This window comes from Pristiophorus japonicus, unplaced genomic scaffold (assembly GCF_044704955.1).
Source record: "Pristiophorus japonicus isolate sPriJap1 unplaced genomic scaffold, sPriJap1.hap1 HAP1_SCAFFOLD_296, whole genome shotgun sequence".
Taxonomy (NCBI): domain Eukaryota; kingdom Metazoa; phylum Chordata; class Chondrichthyes; family Pristiophoridae; genus Pristiophorus; species Pristiophorus japonicus.
In genome coordinates, this window is record NW_027252735.1 from 95488 (window position 1) to 112618 (window position 17131).

General features: G+C 45.8%; 2 non-coding genes across 2 annotated transcripts; both read left to right on the plus strand.

Moving 5' to 3' along the window:
- Positions 1 to 4436: 4436 nt before the first annotated feature.
- On the plus strand, positions 4437 to 4509 carry trnav-uac (transfer RNA valine (anticodon UAC)). The gene has a single exon. It is a non-coding gene; the product is annotated as a tRNA-Val (tRNA).
- Positions 4510 to 12130: 7621 nt separating this feature from the next.
- On the plus strand, positions 12131 to 12204 carry trnan-guu (transfer RNA asparagine (anticodon GUU)). The gene has a single exon. It is a non-coding gene; the product is annotated as a tRNA-Asn (tRNA).
- The last annotated feature ends 4927 nt before the right edge of the window (positions 12205 to 17131 follow it).

A 17131-nucleotide genomic window follows, 5' to 3' on the forward strand; every position in this document is an offset into this window, starting at 1 on the left:
TTTACCCAAGAACGGGCCTGCATAGTCGACGTGTACCCTAGACCACGGTTTGGAGGGCCAAGACCAAAAACTTAGCAGCGCCTCCCTGGGTACATTGCTTAATTGCGAGCATGTATTACATCTGTGAACGCAGGACTCTCAGAACGCATCGATACCGGGCCACCACATGTGTGATCTGGCTATCGCTTTCATCATTACAATGCCTGGGTGGGTACTGTGGAGGTCACTAATGAAAGTGTCCCTGCCCTTTTTTGGCACCACTACTTGATACAGTCTGCCTGTATGGACATTTTATCTCTGCGCCGCTGGTACGGCTTTATTTCTTCCTGCATCTCTAACGGAACACGAGACCAACTCCCGTGGAGCACACCGTTTTTTACTGAGGACAATGAGGGATCCGGGCTCATCTAGGTTCTAATCTGTCGGGCGGTAACAGGTGATTGCTCACTCTCGAATGCTTCCATTACCATAACTAAATCTGGGGGCTGTGCCATCTCCACCCCTGTGGTGGGCAATGGCAGCCTACTGAGAGCATCGGCACAGTTTTCTGTGCCTGGTCTGTGGCGGATGGCGTAGTTGTATGCGGACAATGTGGGCGCCCATCTCTGGATGTGGGCCGATGCATCTGTATTTATCCCCTTACTTTCAGAAAAGTGGGATATAAGTGGCTTATGGTCAGTTTCCAATTCAAATTTGAGCTCAAACAGATATTGATGCATTTTTTACTCCATAAACACATGCTAACACTTCTTTTTCGATCATGCTGTAGGCCCTCTCAGCCTTAGACAGACTCCTGGATGTATAAGTAACCAGTTGCAATTTCCCAGATTCATGAGCTTGATGCAATACACACACAACATCGTATGACGACGCATCACATGCTGGCACCAAACGCTTACATGCATCATACAGCACAAGCAATTTGGTTGAGTATAACAGTTTTCTAGCTTTTACAACGGCATTTTCTTGGCTTTTACCCCATACCCATTCGTTTTCTTTATGCAGTAAAGCGTGCAGTGGTTCGAACAGTGTTCTGAGACCCGGGAAGAAGTTACGAAAGTCGTTCAGGAGTCCTGGAAACGACCGCAGCTCCGTCACGTTCTGTGGCCTCGGTGCGTTGTCGACTGCCTCCATCTACGAATCGGTGGGCCTGATGCTGTCCGCCGCAATTCTTCTCCCCAGGAACTCCACTTCAGGCGCCAGGACAACGCACTTTGAGCATTTTAACCTTTGCCCCACACGATTAAGCCGACTAAGAACCTCCTCCAGGTTCTGCAGATGCTCATCTGTGTTCCGACCTGTAACCAAGATGTTGTCCTGGAAGACCACGGTGCGCGGGACCGAATTCAGTAAGCTTTCCATGTTTCTCTGGAATTCTCTGGCTGATCGAATCCCAAATGGGCATCTGTTGTGAATGAAGAGACCTTTGTGCGTGTTCATGCAGGTGAGGCCCTTCGATGATTCCTCCAGCTCCTGCGTCATGTAGGCCGAGGTCAAGTCCAGCTTCGTGAACGTCTTTCCTCCGCCAGCGTTGCAAAAAGGTTGTCTGCCTTTGGTAGTGGGTATTGATCCTGAAGGGAGAAACATTTGATAGTTACTTTGTAATCACCACAGAATCTGACGGTGCCCTCTCCCTTGAGGACTGGAACAATCGGACTGGTCCGCTCGTTGAATATGATCGGCAAAATGATGCCCTCTCGTTGCAGCCTGTCCAGCTCGATCTCCACCCTCTCTCTCATCATGTACGGTACTGCTCTCACCTTGTGATGGATAGGTCGCGCCCCGGGAATTAGGTGGATCTGCACTTTTGCTGCTTGGAACTTCACGATGCCTGGTTCGAACAACGAGGGAAATTTGTTTAAGACCTGGGCAGACGAAATATTGTCGATGGGCGAGAGCACCCGGATGTCGTTCCAGTTCCAGCGTATATTCCCCAGCCAGCTCCTGCCGAGCAGCGTGGGGCCATCGCCCGGTACCACCCAGAGTGGTAACTTGTGTATCGCTCCATCGTAGGAGACCTTTACAGTATAACTGCCGATTACGGGAATCAGTTCATTTGTGTAAGTTCTCAGTTTAGTGCGAATGGGAGTCAGGACTGGCCTTGAGGCCTTGCTGCACCACGATTTATCAAAAGTCTTTCTGCTCATAATGGACTGGCTCGCGTCCATGTCTTGCTCCATTGACACCGGGAGTCCATTTAATTCAACCTTCAGCATTATCGGGGGCACTTTGTGGTAAATGTATGCACCCCATATACCTCTACCTCCTCGGTCTGATGCTCTGGTTTGTTGTGATCTGCCGTGGATCTGCCCTCCTCTGCAACATAGTGGTTTGCAGGATTAGCAGGGTTTGCAGCTTGCCTGCACATTCGTTGCAGGTGTCCCATTGTTCCACAGCCCTTGCAAACGTATCCTTTGAAGCGGCATGAATGGAAACGATGATCACCACCGCAGCGCCAACAAGGTGTTAATGGCGTAGCATTCATCACCCTTGATGGTGGACTCTGAGACATCTGCAGACGTACAGCAACAGGCATGTGAGGCCTGCCCTGTACGTAACGATTTGAAAACAACATTACTTTGTTCACAGTACTTGTACAGCACTCGTGTGCTGAGAGATTTGTTTGGTATTGTCACTGGTGGCGATGAACGCTTGGGCTATCGCGATGGCCTTACTCAAGGTTGGGGTCTCGACTGTCAAAATTAGTTGACAAAGTATTACTTCATGGCCAATGCAAAGTACAAAGAAGTCCCTGAGCATGTGCTCCAAATGTCCTTCAAATTCCAAATGCCTGCAAGGTGTCTTTGCTCGCCATTTCCTGGCCTTCAGAGCTTTTGCACATGTAGAACCGGAACCTCGCCATCAGAACGCTTTCCTTCAGGTTAAGATGCTCCCGGACCAGTGTGCACAAATCAACATACGATTTCTCTGTGCATTTCGCTGGAGCAAGCAGCTTTTGTATGAGGCCATAAATGGTGCCCCGCAAACAGTGAGGTGAATCGCCCTTCCTTTGGCAGCATTCGCTTCTCCTTCCAGCTCACTGGCCACGAAGTATTGGTCAAGTCGCTCCACTAAGGTTTCCCAATCAACTCCCTCCGAAAATTTCTCCAGGATGCCCATTGGTCTCTGCATCGTTGCGGTGGGGTTCGTCATCTGTATCACATCGCCAGTTGTATTGCATGAATAAAGAGTCTGACCAGATACTGTGAGCTCAAAGTAATTTGTGACCTTAGTCTTTTATTGCAGGTCTCCAGAGTGCTTCTCCAGCCTGTGAGGCCTCCTTAAGTACAAGTGCTCCCAAGGGATTGTGGGATCCCTTTGGACTCCAGGGGATGAGCCCTCTGGTGGTTAAACAAGGTATTTACAGGTTTACAGACATAACACTTGTTTGCATAAGTTCTATGCAAATTGAAAGGGCTCATTCGGTATTTAAACGTGGAATCTCTCGCAAATTGCCATTAACAACCCTGAAGTGAGAATCATATCCCTGGACCAACGAAACGACTGCTTGACAAGAATGACGATAAAGTGTAACCATTATAAAAGCATGTTATTGTGTGTATCTATTCTTTGCAGCAGGAGCACACGAGACCGAATCAGTGACTTTGCATTTTTGACCTGTCTTCTGAAGCGCCGCACGGTCCCACTCCGACAGTCAATGAGCTGTTGGGACGTTAGTGTATCCAGGCTGTGGGTGGCCACCCCGAGCGCAGCAGAGGGGTTTCTGCATGAGTTCTGGGTGGGGACAGTATTTCCCCTTCTCTCTTCCTCTTGTCTATATCCCTGTGCTTTTATTTCTTTGTTTATTCCTCGTCTCAGTTTCTAGTGTTTAAAAGGGAACAAAAGATGAAATGGGTTTCATTGTCGAAAAGAATTTCTCTCACTCAAAGTTAGATGCACTACCGTTGCACCATGAGGCCTAGGCAGCTCGCCGTTGATATTCAGGTTCATATATAAATATATATAAATATATCTACATGTATCGTAACTGTTCCCTGGTGGTCGAGGGGTTAAGATCCGGCGCACTAACCTGGTAACGATACTCGATCAATTTGTCAAATTAAAAATAATTGAGGTCTGTGAGACGATTAGTAATTGCTGTAATCACCATGAATAACCCCATTACTTTCTGTTACGGACCGAGCTTACAGATTCTCTTGTTTCTCCTGCCCGTTGATGGACACGTGTTCCGGGTTTAATTTTGAGTTCGCTGATCGCGGGGAGACGGTAGGAGCCTCTGTGGCCCCACTGTGAGGATGTGGAAGTGAACACGGTGGCTGGGTGATCCGTGACCTTTCTGTAAAGGGCAGCGGAGGAGAAGGATTGAGAACTTTCAGTGTGGGACAGAAGTTGTTTAAGGTGAGCCAACATATTCCCGATCAGCACAGAAGGAGCTCACTGGTCAGCTCCCCTCTGTTGTGTCAGCTTTGCCAGAGGTTTCCGTAGTGTAGCGGTTATCATGTTTGCTTTACACGCAAAAGGTCCCTGGTTCGATCCCAGGCAGAAACATTATGTTTAAACTTGCTATAAGGGAACAATCGGAGGAGAGTTTAGTCTCCTGGCAAATGCTGTCTGACCTGCTGAGATTTCCAGCAATTGCTGTTTTTATTTGCAATTCATTCTCCCGGCAAAAGTGCTCCCTTATTCCTTAATTGCTCTTTATTCAATAAATAGATAACTTTGAGTGAGAGAAAACGGATCCACCGGGGACCTTTCGCATGTGAGGCCAACGTGATATCCGCTACACTGCAACCCATCAAAGGGCGAGAAACCACTGAATATAAAGGATGAGCTCACAAATATCAGGGGCAGTGCAGTCTGGTCAACGTCAAACCCTCCTTTCTTATTCAGCAGAGGCATGAACGGGAGTCAGATGCCACAAAGTTTAATTAAAGACAAAAATTCAAATAACACTTCCAAATCTTTTCACTGTAAAATTCTTGCACTTTATTTGAAATCCTACGATGTTGAATCTGAAAATGAGCACCGTGGGATTTTATCTTCACTACTGATTCTATTTTCTGTGCATGGTCGGATTAACCGGTGCTGTTAAATTTGACAAAAGTTGCCCCAGATTCCCGGTGTCATCAGCAATGAAGATTTTGAAACAATCCCCGACAAAAATTGTGTAAAATGGGATCTGGTTTAACAGTTAACATGCAAAACACAGAAGAAATGATTGAAGTGTCGACTGTCCCTCAGTCAGCATTTCTTTCATTGTGCAAAAGATGACATTGGGTTAAGTAATGATGCTTTCCCGTGAAATAAAAACAAAAGTTCAACAAAAAAACGGACGGTGACTGGCAAGTGAGCGCTGCTTCTGACTCCGAGTGGGAATGGGCGGGGATTTTAAAGCCCTTATTTTGAGGAACGTTCATATAGATAAACATCTCATATTCGTTGTGCAGAGCAAGTGGTGCAACGGTAACACATCTCACTCGAGATGAGGACACTGCTATCGAAATCATGTCAGGGTTCCTGACCATTGGGATAATTCCGGAATCAATATTTTCTTTACTGTGTCTTAATAACCAGACCCTTGCTCCAAGGTCTGTCTCACTGTTTCCCCGGTGTCAGGCAGAGATATGCCTGCTGCCCTCATTTATTTCATGTGACAGGACACAAAAGTTCAAAATCAACCTGCAGGGGGCCAAACGCACCAGCACCGAGTCAGGATGGCTGAGCGGTCAAAGGTGCTGTGTTTGGATTGCAATTGCATGTGGAGGAGTGGGTTCAAATCCAATGTCTGACACTTTCTGCTTTTAATCATTGAGCGAAACTCATTGTTTGACACCTCGACCAACTCTTTAAAAGTGGGATTCAGCAGTTCACCTGCTCGCTTAACATTTCCGTCTGACCTGGTGCTGAAAGTGGAGATGTTTCCGCAGTGTAGCGGTTAACACGTTCGCCTCACACGCGAAAGCTCACCGGGCGGGAATATTTTCTGGAGCTTTCTCCTCATGCATGCTCAGGGGCGAGTTTGTTCTCCTGTGAAATGTCATGAGATGATAAACATGTAAGGATTCGGAGCCCGAGTAGGCCATTCGGCCACTCGAGCCTGGTCCACCATTCAAGAAGATCCTGGCAGTTCCTCGACAGCAAGTTTAAACATCTGGGGCGGAGCCAACAGGCGCCTGGCTACAATCAACGACAAAAACCCGCATTTGGCAGAAGCCCCGCTCAATCAATTGGGAGAGCATGAAACTCTTAATCTTAGGGTCGCGGGTTCGAGCCCCACGTTGGGGCTTTTTGTTAAATGTTATCCTGCATTCACCGGAAAACATAACTAATTAACTGATGATCTTCATTTGCATAATTAAAGAAATGCTAATTGAATGAGAGTCAATAATTTAATAATTTTGGACAAACGAGTGAAAGACACCTGGTACTGGTGGGCAGTTTTGTTGCCTTTGTCATTGATGCTTGATCTACAAGTCTAGTTATCAAATCGTGTGCTCAACCGTCAGTTACCTGTTACAAATCAGCGGAGGAGAAATCAGTTTGTTGTCTAATGCTGCCTTTGCCTGCACAATGTGTGCTGAGATTATCTGTGCAATATGCATTCAGCAGGATGAATAAAAGCAACGCTTTTTGAAATGCAGGCAATGCATGTTTTGCACTCAATAAAAAGTTGTATTTTCTTTTCATGCCAAGTATTTTGCATAAGTGCATTGCAATGCCAACGCACTTTTTACCTGACAAGACTGAAGTACAAGCTGTGATGAACAGTGTGAAACAGAAACAGCTACTTGAGAACCCATAGCCTCGACGGTATCTGTGTGAATTGCTCTGCATCGATAATTAGCAGAGCGTAAAGTGGGGAAACTGACGGTGTGGATGAGAAAAGGCCGAGCCAAAGTGTAATGTTGCAGATGATCTTGTTTTTGAGAAATGTTTCAAAGAATTTGGCATCGTTGGTTCCATGGTGTAATGGTGAGCACTCTGGACATAATCCAGCGATCTGAGTTTAAATCTCGGTGGAAACTGAATGCTTGCTGTCGCAGATGCTAAAAATTTGGGACAAACAAGTGAGAGACACCTGGTGCTGGTGGGCAGTTTTGTTGCCTTTGTCATTGATGCTTGATCTACAAGTCTCGTTGTCAAATCCTGTGCTCTGTGTTAGCACAGTCCCGCATTGCTGAACTCTTTGCTTCAGCATGCAGTCTGAAGTTTGGATTAAATAACAGGAAGATTGAAGTTTGGATGGTAAAGAGACTGTTAGACAATGTATTGCCTTTCAGCCAGTGAGATGAGTAACTGGTCATTGTCTGGATGTTAAATATTTGAGTACCTTGTTACGGTGGGAATAATGGAAACTCAGGACGAAACGATTTGATGATGTCTGTATGTTCAGTATTTGAGTGTAACCTTGTTACTATTTAATGACATCTGCAGGTTAAACAAGCAATATTAAGTCTCTCTGTTAAAAGATTCAGAAAGCAGTTAGTCAGGATTGTCTAAATGGAACGAATAAGAGTTCAAAGGCTTTTTCAGTATAAAGTTGACTTTTATGGACTGCAGAGACATAGACAGCAGAGACACTGGACATTCGGAAGGTGTGTGTCTCAAGCAGCCACGGAAATCGAAGCAAGCTGCCTTTGTGAAGTGCTGTCAGTAACTTTCACACTTGGTTTGTTTAGTATGAACGTTTAAATAAAAGACCCGATCCTGCCTTTACCAAAATGGAGTGTGCGCGGGTAATTCGACGTTAAAAGCAACGAAGCGAAAAGAGCAAGACAGCCGTTTACAACATTTTGGTGACCCCGACGTGATTTTCAAAAGTTCGTTGGCTTATTCGAAGTCCCCGACATGAAGCAGAAAGTTGGCTGAGTTGTTGGAAGAAGTGTTTCCCACACATCAGTTCGAGAGGTGAGCATTCTCTTAGTTGTCGTGATTAAAGGGATCTTCAGTTAGTAATGGGAGGCTCAGGGGATATTTCAGTTGAGCTCCAGCCATTTCTTAATGAGTGGATTGAGTCGAAAGGGGGAACTTATGGGATAAGACAGGAAACAATGACAGGAGGATGGAGAGAGACACGGCAGTCCTTAGTGAAGAGTGTCCAGTTAAAAAAGATTAAAGTGTTTGGGTTAAAAAGTGATAAAAAGAGAAAAGCGTTAGTGTTGCAGTGTCTCATGCTGGGGATTCAAACGTTAGGAGAAGAGGCTGAGGCTCGAGATAGGGAAGTCTCAGAACTCAGAGAGCAGCTAACAGCAGTGAGTAAAGAAGTAGAGAATTGGTGATTTCAGGCACTCGGGGCAGCCAGGACTGTTCTGACGCTGAATCAGCATCTTGCTGATGAACAGAAGCGTAAACAAGATCTAGAGAAAGGAATATCTAAGCTGCAGCAGATGGTGGTATTAGGTTGCCCACGGAGACAGCAATTGATAAAGCTGGGTGGTATTCGGAGGATTCCCCGGGTCTGAGAGTTGAAAAGGGGATTAAGGGACAGGGAGAATGCCCATGGTTCCCATCCACAGCTCCTTTGTCTTCTCTGACTTCGGAGCCTCGAACCCGTGTGGTTCATGTGGCAACGTTAGGATCGGAGGCGGAGCACTTAAATGCCTCTTCGGTTACTCAGGCGCTTAACACCCCACAACATTAAACACGACCTTCCGGTAATGTGGAGAGTGGGGGAAGCACGCTCGAGCGGACAAGGCCAGAGCAGGATCATGATTCCTCTACTCCCTGTGGAGCTCGTGAAGGGAACACGACCTTAAGTGGTTTTGGGGATACCTGGTATGAGCGAGGAGGGGTCAAGTTACAGGACATGAGAGCTATCCTTCGTGAAGTGGGACCTGCACCTCTTCAGGATCTTAATAAGTTTGCCCAGTGGTGGTGTAATATTCTGGGATGGTGGCAGTCTGGGACATATCAGAGAAACCGAGGGTTCACATGGTTCTGTGAGCTTTAGGGAATCACTGGGGAACGGGAGTAGGTTTTGAAACAACTTCCAGGTCTCATGCTTGGTAGAATAATAGGTGAAATCTTTGTTACTCACTCGGGCCACAGTTAATAAAGCGGCTTGCATTATTACCAGGGGAAGGACCCAGGGAGGCTGGGTAATGTATATTCTAGTTGTGTAAAAGTTTGGGAAGTAATTGGATTGATATCAGTCATTACGGGGATGGTACACATAGAGAGATCATTTTGACTCTCCTATCCCCGTCAGTAGTTCTGGAAGTAGATGCCTGGGGTGGGGACGAACATTTTGATAAATGGTTGGCAAGGGTAGAAAGCTTGTATCAGGGAGCTGCAGGAATTTCAGTCATGGAAGTGAGACAGGGGTTACAGCGATGGAAGCAGAAGGGCCTGAGTGGATGAATCCCGCGAGGAGCCACATAAAAGGAGCAGGACCAGGTGGTGGCCGTCAGATGCTAGAGGACAGGGAGAGACTGGCTAAAGAATTAGAAAAGTTAAAAGAAAAGTTGAAGAATCAGGAAAGAGAAGCTGGAGACACAGACAGGAATGATACCTCGGTTCAGTTGCTGAGGTCGGGGGTAGATTCCGCAGGTGAGGGAGGATCCCTATAGGGATGCCGTGCCTCAACCACACATGTCGTTCCTTTAGGACCCTTACTTCAGGATAGGGGTGGCCATACCCTTATCGAGGCTTGTGTGGAAGGGCAGCGGGAAATGGACACCGGGTCTGCCGGACAAATGAAGGTGCTCCTGGAGGAAGGGGATTCCCCTCTTCAGAGACAGTTCCCCAACACCCCAGATACACGAGGAGCAGTTACTGAACAGTCAGAGATGAAAGCAGTGGGAGAAGCTTGTTCAGAAACATTTAAAGTTTCTGCAGGAATGGGCTGTCTCAGAACTGATGAGATGTTCAGTGAAAAGCTCAAATGTGGGAGTTACAAACATGATCTTAAAGGATGTGAAATAGAAGTTGGATCGTTGCAAATGTCGAGAGAGTGAATTACAGCAGTTCCGAAGGGTGAACTGAGAGAAGGACTGGGTCTCTCGACTGACTATTCAGCATTTCCGTCATCCTTTACTGTATGTTGTTACACTTCTCCCACAAAGCAGAGGAAATTGTTAAAACCTGTGCAGAGGGTAACAGACTTAGTCGAAGACATCGATTGTGAGTTTACATTTCTGAATGTAAACAGCATGGAATTCAGTTGGAAACATCAAAAATTGAAAATTGACTTTTAAGTAAAAATGGATATGGTGATCACAGACCAACGGACTTTAAAATGGCATCCTGAGAATCTGAATCTACAAGAACCCTACTTTGACCCGAAGCGTGCTGCTATTTGGAAGAAGGAAATACGGAAATGGAATACAACATTTCAACAGCTGCAGAGTTTGAATCAAGCAATCGTTGTGGACATTAACCATCAAACTGCGGAAATCGAGAACGTGCACACAACTTTGGACCAGATTGAACATGTGAGCTGGTGGGAGTCATTGTTGGGATGGAGCCCGACGGCAACAGGTGTGATGAACACAATGATACACCCTGTCCTTATGCTGGTGCTGGTTCAGCTGGTCGTGCTGGTCATTTTGATTTACTGTGGATGTCGTGTTGGAAAACAAGGACTACAACTGGACAATGCTGTTGAACGAGCTCGAGCCACCATGCAAATGTATGTTACCCAGATAAGACCTGCAGAGAGGCGAGGAGAAGAAGTGGGGGAATGTGGGAGCACAGTCCCGCATTGCTGAACTCTTTGCTTCAGCACGCAGTCTGAAGTTTGGATTAAAAAACAGGAAGATTGAAGTTTGGATGGAAAGAGACTGTTAGACAATGTGGTGCCTTCAGCCATTGAAATGAGTAACTGGTCATTGTCTGTATGTTAAATATTTGATTGTACCTTTGTTACTATTTAATGACATCTGTAGGTTAAACAAGCAATATTAAGTCTGTATGTTAAACAATTCACAAAGCCGTTAGCTGTGATTGTCTAAATGTAAAGAAATAAGAGTATAAAGATAAGACTCACACACGCAGACACCAGAGACACTGGACATTCGGAAGGTGTGTGTCTCAAGCAGCCACGGAAATCGAAGCAAGCTGCCTTTGTGAAGTGTTCTCAGTAACTTTCATACTTGGTTTGTTTGGTATGAATGTTTAAATAAAAGACCCGATCCTGCCTTTACTACAACTGAATGTGTGCGGGTAATTCGAGGTTAAAAGCAACGAAGCAAAAAGAGCAAGACAGCCGTTTACAACATTTTGTAACAGGTAACTGATGGTTGAGCACACGATTTGATAACTAGACTTGTAGATCAAGCATCAATGACAAAGGCAACAAAACTGCCCACCAGCACCAGGTGTCTTTCACTTGTTTGTCCCAAATTTTCAGCAGCTGGGACAACAAGGAATCAGGTTCCACCGAGATTTGAACTCAGATCCCAGAGTGCTCACCATTACACTATGGAACCAACCATGGTAAAATATTTGAAACAATTCTCAAAAACAACAAAATCATCTCCAACAGTACACTTTGGCTCGGCCTTTTCTCATCCACACCATCAGTTTCCTCTCTTTGCTCTCTGCTAATTGTCGATGCAGAACAATTCACACAGATACCGTCGATGTGGTTTTTCAAGTAGCTGTTTCTGTTTCACACTGTTCATCACAACTTGTACTTCAGTCTTGCCAGGTAAAAAGTGCGTTGGCATTGCAATGTATGAATGTAAAATGCTTGGCATGGAAAGAAAATGCAAAGTTTTGTCAAGTTAGCGAGTAGGTGACGAGGTTTGGGGTTGATGTGCGTCGCTTTCAATCTTTGAAATTTCACCAAGCAAAGAAACGGTGAATTGAACTGTCCCTGTTAGCATTGTGTTCGCGTTTAATCACAGCAATATCCGCAGTCAGGAGCTGAAAAGGAATTAAAACCTAATACTGGCTTCGGGGCAATCAGAATACTTCGTCACAGACAAGGCACCGGAAGGCTGGAAGGTAGATCACACCGGTTGTGGGAGAGCTGGTTGGTGGTGACATGGAAGTGTCTGCAGTGTGCGGGACCAGACTGCTTCCACACATCCACAATGAATGTCCCACCCTTTACTTGGGAAAAGTACAACTGAGAGTGGACAAGTTCCATCCCGGTCGGAGCAATCTGAAGCTTTAACTGACTGACACCCTGGTTTGGGATGTCTTGCAGTGTGTAATTACGTCAGTCTCTGTGGCACAATGGGTTAGCGCGTTCGGCTGTTAACCGAAAGGTTGGTGGTTCGAGCCCACCCAGGGACGAAGCATTTAACTGTTTTTCCCCGTGGATTCGGTGCTGCACGATTCCAGGTTGTCATTGTGCGTTTTGGCTGCGTGAATATATTCCACAAACATTGCCAGCTGTGCTGTTATCCTGTGAGTTCCCACTCCAGTATTTTTATGAGCATTCAGTTTGAGTGTATACAGAACTGAACAGAGATATCAGAAAATTTAACAAGGTTATGGGACATTGTTTTTTGTTAATATTGAACCACTAATATGAATAAATCCATTTCTTCAAATATTTAATTGAACATGTTTTCAAAATGTTTCCGCGCAATTTTGAACCAGGGACATTTCGCGTGTGAGGTGAATCTAATAACCACTACATTACGGAAACACTACAGCAATAACCAGAGCTTTAACCTACACAGCTGGCCTATACTTCAGGACCTGGTTTTATGAGAATAGAATGACGGTGCTATATTTAGGAAGGCTGTGAGTGTGGCAGGAATTGATCTCGTGTTTCCCAGACTTTACACACAGGAACACGAGGTGGCCATTTAGCAGCGAGTGGTTAGGATCTGGAATGCACGGCTTGAAAGGATGGTGGAGGCAGACTCAATCTTATCTTTCAAATGGGAGCTGGATCAGTGTCTGAAGGAAAAACAATTGCAGGGCTACAGGGAAAGGGCGGGGGAGTGGGACTCGCTGAGAGTCGGCACGGGCTCGACGGGCCGAATGGCCTTCCGTGCTGTAACCATTCCATGATTCTATAAGTTAGTGGCACATTTCATAGTGTGGGTGGAAGCAGAACATTGCAAAGGGACATGGATTGAGTCGGCAAAACTAGAGGCATCTGATTCAGGAGATTCGGAAGTTTAATGACTTTGAAAGGAACATTTTTGTTTTGTGCAGTTACGGTCAGAGAAATGTTTGTGAAAGGAATTTTTTTGAACAGAGGAATGCAGCATTTAATCTTCTGCCTTAACACTTCTTCCTGGGTGTCGGGGTCACATTTCTTTTCGAGGTTAGTCTTCTCAAAAAGGAGTTTGATGTAGTCCTTCAGACGAGGGGGATAAAGGGCTATGGCGAGAAAGCAGGAATGGGGTATTGAAGTTGCATGTTCAGCCATGAACTCATTGAATGGCGGTGCAGGCTCAAAGGGCCGAATGGCCTACCCTTGCACCTATTTTCTATGTTTTCTATGTTTCTTGAATTTATATTTCCTTTGGTGTTTCACAATAACCAGACCTTTGCTCTAAAGTCTTTCTCACTGTTTCCCCAGTCTCCTGTTGATGTTACCAGCAATGAACATTTTGAAGGTTGGCATGCAGGTACAGCAGGCGGTTAAGAAAGCAAATGGCATGTTGGCCTTCATAGCGAGGGGATTTGAGTACAAGGGCAGGGAGGTGTTGCTACAATTGTACAGGGCCTTGGTGAGGCCACACCTGGAGTATTGTGTACAGTTTTGGTCTCCTAACCTGAGGAAGGACATTCTTGCTATTGAGGGAGTGCAGCGAAGGTTCACCAGACTGATTCCCGGGATGGCGGGACTGACCTATCAAGAAAGACTGGATCAACTGGGCTTGTATTCACTGGAGTTCAGAAGAATGAGAGGGGACCTCATAGAAACGTTTAAAATTCTGACGGGGTTAGACAGGTTAGATGCAGGAAGAATGTTCCCAATGTTGGGGAAGTCCAGAACCAGGGGACACAGTCTAAGGATAAGGGGGAAGCCATTTAGGACCGAGATGAGGAGGAATTTCTTCACCCAGAGAGTGGTGAACCTGTGGAATTCTCTACCACAGAAAGTTGTTGAGGCCAATTCACTAAATATATTCAAAAAGGAGTTAGATGAAGTCCTTACTACTAGGGGGATCAAGGGGTATGGTGAGAACGCAGGAATGGGGTACTGAAGGTGCATGTTCAGCCATGAACTCATTGAATGGCGGTGCAGGCTCAAAGGGCCGAATGGCCTACCCTTGCACCTATTTTCTATGTTTTCTATGTTTCTTGAATTTATATTTCCTTTGGTGTTTCACAATAACCAGACCTTTGCTCTAAAGTCTTTCTCACTGTTTCCCCAGTCTCCTGTTGATGTTACCAGCAATGAACATTTTGAAGGTTGGCATGCAGGTACAGCAGGCGGTTAAGAAAGCAAATGGCATGTTGGCCTTCATAGCGAGGGGATTTGAGTACAAGGGCAGGGAGGTGTTGCTACAATTGTACAGGGCCTTGGTGAGGCCACACCTGGAGTATTGTGTACAGTTTTGGTCTCCTAACCTGAGGAAGGACATTCTTGCTATTGAGGGAGTGCAGCGAAGGTTCACCAGACTGATTCCCGGGATGGCGGGACTGACCTATCAAGAAAGACTGGATCAACTGGGCTTGTATTCACTGGAGTTCAGAAGAATGAGAGGGGACCTCATAGAAACGTTTAAAATTCTGACGGGGTTAGACAGGTTAGATGCAGGAAGAATGTTCCCAATGTTGGGGAAGTCCAGAACCAGGGGACACAGTCCAAGGATAAGGGGGAAGCCATTTAGGACCGAGATGAGGAGGAATTTCTTCACCCAGAGAGTGGTGAACCTGTGGAATTCTCTATCACAGAAAGTTGTTGAGGCCAATTCACTAAATATATTCAAAAAGGAGTTAGATGAAGTCCTTACTACTAGGGGGATCAAGGGGTATGGTGAGAAAGCAGGAATGGGGTACTGAAGGTGCATGTTCAGCCATGAACTCATTGAATGGCGGTGCAGGCTAGAAGGGCCGAATGGCCTACTCCTGCACCTATTTTCTATGTTTCTATGTTTCTATGAACCAGGCACCGAAAACACACTGTGCAAAATGGGACATGCTTTAACAGTTAACGTGGGGCTCGAACCCCCAAATTCGAGATTAAGATTCTCATGCTCGACCGATTGATCTCACGGGGCTTCTCCCAAATAGACGTTTTTGTCGTTGATTGCAGCCAGGTGCCTGTTGGCTCCGCCCCAGATGTTTAAACTTGCTGTCAAGGAACTGCCAGGATCTTCTTGAATGGTGGACCAGGCTCGAGGGGCCGAATGGCCTACTCCGGCCCCTAATCCTCACATGTTTGTGACCTTATGACCTTTCACAGGAGAACAAACTCGCCCCTGAGCATGCATGAGGAGATAGCTCCAGAAAATATTCCCACCCGGTGAGCTTTCGCGTGTGAGGCGAACGTGTTAACCGCTACACTGCGGAAACATCTCCACTTTCAGCACCCGGTCAGACGGTGATGTTAAGCGAGCAGGTGAACTGCAGAATCCCACTTTGAAGGAGTTGATCGTGGTGTCAAACAATGAGTTTCACTGAATGATTAAAAATAAGAAATGTCAGATTTAAACACAGACCTCGAGAGAAGACTGCAACCTGAACACAGCACCTGAGACCGCTCGGCCATCCTGACTATTTAATGCTGTATGTGGCCATCTGCAGGTTGATTTTGAACTTTTGTATCCTGTCACATGAAATAAATGAGGACAGCAGGCGTATCTCTGTCTGACACCGGGGAAACAGTGAGACAAACCTTGGAGCAAGGGTCTGGATATTGCCAAACAGCAAAGAATATATTAATTGTGGAAGAACAATAACTAAAAGTACAGTAACCCTGATGTGATTTAAACACGCTACCTTCGGAACTGAAATCAGTCACGCTACCATTGCGCCACGAGGTCTACGTCATAAGACTCAGATGTTCGTCGATATGAAGGTGTCACAATACAAGGAGCTTTAAAATCTCCGCCCATTCCCACCTGGTGTCAGAAGCAACACTCACCTCCCAGTCACTGTATGTTTTTTTCTAAAACTTTTGTGTTGCTTTCACGGGAAAGCATCATTAATTAACCCCTCACCTTCTTTTGCACAATGAAAGAAATGCTAACTGAGGGACAGTCGATACTTCAATCATTTGTCCTGTGCTTTGGGGAGCGGGCAGGGAAGTGGACCTGAGTCCATGATCGGATCGACCATGATCGTATTAAATGTCGGAGCAGGCTCGAGGGGTGTATGGCCGACTCCTGCTCCTATTTCTTATGTTCTTATGTTATTCTGCATGTTGACCCATTTTACACACTGTATTCTAGGATCTGGTTCAAAATCTTCATTGCCGATGACATCAGGAATCTGGGGCAACTTTTGTCAAATTTAACAGCACCGGTTATTCCGACCATGCACAGAAAATAGAATCAGTAGTGAAGATAAAAGCACATGGTGCTCATTTTCAGATTCAACGCAGTAGGATTTCAAATAAAGTTTAAGAATTTTACAGTAAAAAGATTTGGAAGTGTTATTGCATTTGTGTCTTTAATTAAACTTTGTGGCGTCTGACTCCCGTTCATGCCTCTGCTGAATAAGACAGGAGGGTTTGACGTTGACCAGACTGCACTGCCCCTGATATTTGTGAGCTCATCCTTTATATTCAGTGGTTTCTCGCCCTTTGATGGGCTGCAGTGTAGCGGATATCACGTTGGCCTCACACACGAAAGGTCCCCGGTGAATCCGTTTTCTCTCACTGAAAGTTATCTATTTATTGAAGTGAAATAAAGAGCACTTAAGGAATAAGGGATCACTTTTGCCAGGAGAATAAATAGCAAATAAAAACAGCAAATGCTGGAAATCTCAGCAGGTCAGGCAGCATTTGACAGGAGACAAAACTCGCCTCTGATTGTTCCTCTACAGCAAGTTAAAACATAATGCTCCTTCCCGGGATCGAACCTCATACCTTTAATGTGTAATGCAAACGTGATAAGCACACGTGATAACCACTACACTGCAGAAACCTCTGGCACAGCTGGCACAACAGAGGGGAGCTGACCAGTGAGCTCCCTCTGTGCTGATCAGGAATGTGTTGGCTCACCTGAAACAACTTCTGTCCCACACTGAAAGTTCTCAATCCTTCTCCACTGCCCTTTACAGAAATGTCACGGATCACCCAGCCACC